Source organism: Cicer arietinum, chromosome 5 (assembly GCF_000331145.2).
Source record: "Cicer arietinum cultivar CDC Frontier isolate Library 1 chromosome 5, Cicar.CDCFrontier_v2.0, whole genome shotgun sequence".
NCBI classification, from domain to species: Eukaryota; Viridiplantae; Streptophyta; class Magnoliopsida; order Fabales; family Fabaceae; genus Cicer; species Cicer arietinum.
This window is the reverse complement of record NC_021164.2, coordinates 23,022,708-23,031,274: the sequence shown is the minus strand read 5'-3', so window position 1 is coordinate 23,031,274 and position 8,567 is coordinate 23,022,708. Positions and strand designations below refer to the sequence as shown.

The 8,567-nt window shown below is 29.2% G+C and overlaps 1 pseudogene; it reads left to right on the top strand.

Annotated features, from left to right (window-relative positions):
* The first annotated feature begins 4,204 nt into the window (after window positions 1–4,204).
* On the top strand, window positions 4,205–6,939 carry LOC101503377 (Golgi SNAP receptor complex member 1-1-like; annotated as a pseudogene).
* Window positions 6,940–8,567: the final 1,628 nt, after the last annotated feature.

Here is an 8,567-nt window from a genome sequence, read left to right as displayed (position 1 = left end):
TAAATAATCTAAATAAATAAATAAATTATCTACTTCTCTATCCTAAAATAAATATCAAATTCACTCCTAAAATAATCATCAAATTCACTAAAAATAATTATCGAATTCACTTCTAAAATAATCGTCAAATTCACTATCTTAAAATAATTATCATTGATATTATTTTAAATGGTTAGCCTAGACATTCATGAATCACTAAAATATTTCCTACACATCTGACATAATTATATCAATAAAACTTTTCCAACTTTCGACTCTGTTGATAGTACATATTACTCTAAATTTACTGCATCATGAGAATATTGTTAAGAAATTTTCCAGTTCAATGACTATGATGGAGTTCCCTGTTTGTGTTTTAGCAATAAACCAAAATCAAAGAATATATAAAACTAAGGAAGTTAAATCTAAGGAAGTTGATCGATTAAATTTAAAGAATTGTCAGGCCACTAATATGATTGTACATATCACTATCCTATAATCCACCAAATAGTAAGTTTGCTACAGATCACTCGTATATTAATGGTAAAATATCAAACACCTAAAGTAATTATCATTCTTCCACTAGGCACGCTAAAGAAAATAGATATTCGGACCCTTATCATAACAATCAAGTTCAGAGGTAGTTCACAGATTGCCATTCTTTATGTATCAATTTCAGTTGCATTACATGTTCTATTCTACCATCAAATCCCATGCTATTATCAAAATCTAATTGGCAGAGTTAAAATTTATACCTGATTGAGGTTAGGAATTGGAATTGAAATTGAAATTGGATTGGAATTGGAAATTGGAATTTGGAATCAGATGGAATTAGAAGGCGGCTCCCTTATGCGGTAATCCTTGACTAGAATGCGGCTTTGGAAGGCTACATATATATATATACTTCTTAATAGCCTAGGTTATTATTATTATAATAATAATAACAATTATTATCATCCTCATCATCCTTATTATTATTACTATTATTATTATTATTATTATTATTATTATTATTATTATTATCATTATTATTATTATTATTATTATTATTATTCCATTCTATTAGGACTAAAGGTAACAACTAGTGTAGCAACACAAATTCACTCCTTGTATTATTTTATTTAATTTTACCATTTCAGTTTTCCACCCCCCACTTTCGAAAATTATAAAAAAATTCTTAACTTTCGAAATATAATTATGCATAAAAAAATTATTAATTTCGAAACTTTGAATGAATATGAAACTTTTGAAGTGTACTTTTCCAAAAACCTTCGAAAGTTTGGATGAATTTGAAACTTTCAAAGCACATATACTTCGAAAATTTCAAACTTTCGAAGTAATTCCATTTCGAAAGTTTCAGAAGTTTCGAAAGTTTCAATTTTTTTTTAAATTACTGAAACTTCTGAAAATAGATATCAAATTTATTATTATTAATTTATTACTATAAATGTATTACTATTTATTTATTACTGTAAATTTATTATTATTTATTACTATTTATTACTAATAAAAATGCATTTCGGAACTTTCCATGATTACCAAAGTTTCGAAAGTTTTGAATTGCTTGAAAGTTTCGAAAATTCTGGAATTTTCTATTTCGCAAGTTTCGAAAGTTTTAAAAATTCTGAAATTTTCTATTTCGGAAGTATCGAAATTTTTGAAAATTCTGAAATTTTCTATTTAGGAAGTTTCGAAACTTTCAAATTGATCAAAAGTTTCGAATTTTTGATCAATTATGGAAAAATACATTTTGAAAGTTTCAGATTTATCAAAAGTTTCGAAAATATCAAAATATTCTGGAAAATTACATTCGTGTTTATCAAAAGTTTCTAAAACATCAAAAAAATTCACTTTTTTATATTTCGAACGTTTGAAAATTTTGGAAGTTTCGAAAAATTAGGTGATTAATGGAGTGGTTAATTTTTTTAAGGGACGAAATGGTATTTTCATTTGGAATGGGGGATGAAAAGTTAAAGTGAGGGGGTGCATGGTACATTTCTCCTTATTGATTGAACAACACTATACCACAGGCCTGCAACTGGAGGTTCAATGAATCTAGTAAGAGCACTGGGCCCAACAATTGCTGCAAACAACTTCAGAGACATATGGTTTTATCTCATAGCTCCTATTCTTGGAGCTCTAATTGGGGAAGGTGCATACACTGCTGTCAAATTGCCTGATGAAGAATTTAACTGAGTTAAAAGCCTCTTTTGCCCCTAGACGTTTCAGAAGGTGATGATGACTCGTCCCAATATCCCAGACATTTAAGACATCTTCCTCCGATTTTTTTTTATAAGAGACGGTTACTTTAAATTTAATCAACAAAAATTAATGTATTTGATTCATATTATGAATTAAATACATTAATTTTTATTGACTAAATTTTCACCCAATGATCTCTTGTAAAAAGAACACAAGAGAGTACTTAATTAAAATATTTGTATTATAATATATAAATATAGAATGTAATTTAGCAAGAGTGAGTATTGCAATTGTGGCATCCCTAGCTAGCTACATGCACATAGTGCAATTGTTTGTTCAAATGTTTGCTGTCATTTTGTCATTTTATTTTATGAATTCAATGAAATTTAAGAAAAAAAGTCCCTCAATACTTTGATGCATTATGAGTACTACTGTATAACTAGTATTATGGAATCCCTTATTACACGTGTATTATGCAATGAAAATCTGGATTTAGAAGCTCTTTCAACCTTTTATTGTTAGAGTTATTTTATGTTAATGGCAAATTACTTTGATTAGTTGTAAATTAATTATATTAATGGCAAGCCAGGGAGCAACTTTCTGAAAGGTCAAAAAAGTAGGGCAATTTAATATTTTATTTTCAAAGTAGATAGCAGTTTGGTGTAAATATCAAAATTGTTATTTTTATTTAATAACAAATAAACCTAAAAAACTTATACTATTTTTAAATAAATTTTCATAAATATCATCTTTAAAAATAGAAAAATAAAATTACTTTTTAAAATCTTAAACAAATAGATTCAATAAACACTAAAAAAATTTATATAGTATAAAAAGACTCACTCATCTGACTCTAACTAAATAACTTTAAAATTTGTATTGTCGTACTCCAACTACAACTCCATGACATCTATTTTTAAAAAGTAATGATTAAATTGTTTATAACTAAAATAAAATAAAAGTGACAAATTGAAATAAATTTATCAATCAAATAATTCCTATCAACATTTAGAATTTTTGGGTATGAAATGAATGAGTACCTATGATCAAATTGTTTCTAATTCTCGGACCATTACCATTTTGCAAATTCAATTTGAATTGGTGTCTTGTTCTATATGCTAGACGACACCAAAAGCACTCAATTATACACAACTCCCTCACACGAAAATTAGTCTCAAATCAAGAAATAAGAATTTTTTCACATTGTTGCTTGAATTTTATCACCCTAAAAATATGAAATACATAATTATTAAATTAATAACATAACAAATTCAGTTTATGTATAATTTAAAACTTTGAATTTATAAAAGAAACAATTAAACCTTATCATTCATCAATACCATTTTCACCGCATAAAATTTATGTTTTACATTAAGATCAGATGCAAACCACAATCGTACAACTCTAACCACCAAATTACATGACTCCTTTTTTGTGTGGCGAAATTTAAGCAATAAAATATGATTTTTTTACAAAAAAAAATGAATAAGAAATATTTGATAAAGGAATATTAAAAGGTAACAAATGAGATAATATGAATGATATGTATAAGGGAGGCATCAAATGAGAGATGATTGAAGAGAGACACATCTAAGAGAAGACGAAATATGACAACACAAAAATAATTTATAAAATAAAATAAAATAATTTTTTAATTAATTTTATATAATCTTTAATAAGAAATTAAAGCCGTTGATAAAGTACTAATAAACAATTTCTTTTAAAAAATTATCAAATTGTGGTGTAATTGATTTTTTTTTTGTTAATTGACTAATAAATTCTCAACGAATGTAAATCGTGATTTTATAGAAGTTTTATTTGGATAATGAAGCTGTTGTGTTTTGTATTGCATAGATTTCACAGAATTTTAATGGATAACTTATTTTTGCTAAACTCACTTTGTTTTGTTGATACTATTTTCTATTTTTATTGAAAAAATGTAGATAAATTAATAAAATAGAATAAAGAAAGAGAAAAAGGAGGAGGAAACAAGCAATTGTAAAGTCGTCTGTCCACGGTGAGCCCTGTCTTCATCGTCAAACAACCAATCTGATTTCACCCAAAATCATTCATTCTTCACTTTTTCTATTCAATTTTTCAATTTCTTTTGTTTTTGTTTTTCAGCTATGGAGGTACATACTTCATGGGATTCACTTCGAAAACAGGTTCCAATTATTACTCTCTTTCTCAATTTTTTGTTATATGTTTTTTTATGCTTTAAATTATACTAATTGATATTTGGGTATAGAAAATTTGTATGCCCCATATGATGAAGTTTCGATTTTTATTTCTCGGGTTTTGTTAATTTGTCGGTGATGGATGAAATTCCACCTTTTTGCTATATGTGCTTTCAACGTCATTTGATTTGCTCAATTGGTTGATAGAGTTACAGGTTTTCATTAGTGGAAAATCTGTTTTTTGTTTAAACAAAAAAAATTGAAGATGTTTATTGCGAAAATTGATTTGGAATGAATTTATTTTGTAAAATTGATTTTGGTTAAAATTGAGTTAAATATAGAGTGATTTGCGTTAGAATGCATACATTGACATTCAAGTAAAAGTGAGATCAACATTAAATAATTTCGACTTAAAATCACGTTTGGAGGCAAAATCATTTTTGTTTGAGAACACTCAAACATGCCAACATTGATTTTATGTTTTTAGAATTAATTTCACTTCCTTCAAAAGTGAAACTAAAAATATACTCATTGCTTAAGGGGTTGAATTGTAAACATTTGAAATGATGTTGATGATAATTTGTTCTTAGATTTAGGTTCATTTAGATTTGGTATAGGATTGGCAGGTTAGAAGTGTGATTAGTGTTTGTTTGGGAAATAAATAAGGTTATTTGCATTGTAATATATATTGTGTACCCACATAGAGTGAATTTGAGTCAGACTAATATTGTTTAAAAGTATATGATCAGAGTTATTGTATTTCAAAGCAACAGGTGTTTTTTTTCCGATAGAAAGAAGCGAAAGGTTCTGCATCTGTGATAATTTGGTTGACCATTCATGGTGTAGGAATTTGGTTTTATAGTTTACAAAATTGGAACATTAAATGATGAGTAGAATTTCTTTAGAAACTAAGAAGTGATTTTGAGTGACTAAACCAATAACTCGTAAATTGTATTATTGCTTTTGGTTTATATATGCAAATTTTTGCAATGAACTGTTAAAATAAGTGGATTTTCTTAGATAAGCCTCTCTCGGTTGTTACTGTACTACCTTCTTATCCATACAAACTTACAAGCAACTTTCATGCATTTAAATGGTAACTTTTGTTGCAGCTTACAACTTAGATAGAAACCATCTTGAATTTTTTATGCATGAGTATTTGCTAGAGTTGCAATGGAAAGCTAACATACTACCATGCAATTTTAGTTGTGTTGACTCAATAGACTTTTACAATCTTCAAGCATGCAATTCATGTAGAATTTGTTTAACATAGTTTTCTTGGATTGCCAAGTCCTCTCATCATGGAAGATTGGGTAATCTGCATGATTGGATTGATTTATTTGAGCTTATCTATTGTCTATTGGTATGTACACTTGTGAGACTCTTTGAGAGAACTTATGAAAATAGCTTATGACATGTTCATAAGTTTTTTTTAGTGTATTTCCATTAACTCACTAGGATAAGTTATGAAAATAGTTTATAGCTTATATAAAAACAGTTTGACTTTATTTTATCTTTTGTTATAGAAATAGTTTATATGTTAGCACTTAAATGATAAACACTTATGATATAAGCGGTTAATTAAGATGTTTATCCAAACGTGGCTTATATTAAACAATCTTGATTGCCATGTAGGTGTTGGTTTGCCTGTTTATGTAACTTGGTTTCTGTTCACAAATGCATGTTGTTTTTGTCTTCCTTTGTGGCTCTCGAGTTTTTCCGTATTTTCGATTTCTTGGGCAAGGCAAGCAAATGATTGATAGCAGAATTGTTTTCCCCCAATCTTTTGCAGGCGAGAAAACTCTAAGCTCAATTGGATGAGCAGATGAATGCTTATCGTAAATTAGTTTCTTCTAATATTTCGACAAAAGCTGATGCCGCAGAGAGTGATCTAGAGTCTTGGATTGAGCGGTTAATAAAATAACTCCATCAAGTAAACTCACAGATGCAAGCTTGGGTATCCTCTGGTGGTTCAGATATGGTTTCTCATACTTTGACTAGACACCAAGAAGTTCTTCAAGATATCACGCAGGTATTATTTTAACCGATATCATTTTGCGTGAGCCTATGCCTTATTATTCAATTTCATGATATTGTTAGCTAGTTCATATTTGATACAGATTTGTGAAATGCTCCTAGATATTCGAAATTGACTCTAGTTTTCTTTATGCTTTGTAATGTTTTATTTGTTTTTGTTAATTACTATGCACTAAGCTTAGATGTAATTGACCTGCAGGGGTTTTATCGTCTTCGCTCAAGTCTTCGAGCTAAGAAAGAACATGCTTCACTTTTAGATGATTTTAAAGAATTTGATTGGACGAGATTAGACTTGGAAGAGGGTGCCGAATCTGAACAGCATACACTTCTAAAAGAGCATGCTTCTATCAGCCGAAATACCGGACATGTCAGTCATATAAAACAATTGTTTTGCTTTTCTAATATGAAATGTTGTTTTCTTGCTTTTGAATCCATTTATTCCTAGTGGAATGCTTTGGCCACATTAGTATGTTAGCTTAGATTTTTTTTTCGAACTCTTGTAGATTTTGTACTATTCTTGAGAAAGTGATTTTCGCTCATGATATTGTTAGAAATAATGGCCTCTATTAGTAAAAAATTGAGAATTAATATCAACAAGATTATCTAATTCTTTTCTAAGTGATGAATTAAAATCAAATACAACTTGTTCAATTTTAATTCCTATTTTATCAGTGCAAGATTCATACAGATTATACACAGCGGAAATTTAAAATCACATGCAAGATTAATATGAAAGGTAAAGAGAGATAGGAAATAGTGCACCAGGATTTTTACTGGTTCAGCTATCAATTTGATAGCCTACATCCAGTCCTGAAATCCAACTAGATTTCAGTCTTTCCAATAGAATGATTTGAGAATGTTTTACAGATTGTCCAGCTCACACAAGGCCTATTTATCTAACTCACTCACTTCTATTTCTATACCACCTGATCCTTGGAGTTAATCGCCAAACTCTCACAAGATCAATGTGAAACTTCTTCTTGATGATCACACACCAACAAAGAGAGCTACCAGTTTACTTACTGGATTTCTAAAACTTCAATTACAGAAAATTGTCTTTCACAAACAACGAGATCAAAACAATTGATTGCACAGTCGACTTCATAATGACAGTCATAATCGATTTGGCAATGAGCTGAATCCTTTCTGTAACTTAAACATTTAGCTTCAATCGATTCGTCAATCGATTGTGCTGGTCACAGTGACTCAGACATTCACTCCAATCGATTTACCAATCGATTGTGCTGATCACAGTGACTCAGACATTTACGTCAATCGATTTGCCAATCGATTGTGCTTGTTACAGAACCTCAGCTATTTGTTCAAAATCAATGTGCCAATCGATTTATTCAAAGTGGTTCTGATAAATGATTAACTGCAATCGATTGCCTAATCGATTGCCACAAACTTGTAGTTTAAGAAATCTAATTCAATTGATGTCCCAATCGATTTGTTGGATCACAGAACTTATTCCTGATGAAAAACTTTGTCACAATCGATTTACCAATCGATTGATGCAGTAAATGGTTGGTTCTGTGATTTGCAAAATCAATTACTCAATTGATGTCCCAATCGATTGTCCAATTGATTGGATTAAGCCCAGAACTCAGGTTTCACTAAAAACCTTTAACTAATCGATTTCCCAATCGATTTACATAGTAAAAACTCTTGTTCTGAGTTAGACAATCGATTGCTCAATTGATTCATCAATTGACTTATTAGTTGATTGATTTATTTTCATTGGCAAAGACTTAAGTATGAGACTATAGTGATTAGTCTACTAAACTAACTACTATGACACCTAAGTACACTATACATATTTGCATGTTTCTAAAGTACATCCTCCAACTTTGGTTGATTCCTTGAGTTCCAAGCTTTTGTTCCAAGTGTATAGTGTCTGCTTGTTTGCCTGAAATGTTTCTCAATTCAAATCATTAGATCAATCAAATATTTCATATGTACTATATGTTTGGGAATTAAATCAAAAACATGATCAGGGAAGCTCATGACTTACAAACTCCCCCTTTTTGATTTAATGACAAACACACAGTTTTAACCTTGAGATTATTTTAGAATCTCCCCCTGAATTTTAGAGTTTATGATACATTTCAACAACATAATCACAAGCTATTCGCATTCATTAATCAGAGTATTATAGCTTATACAAAATTT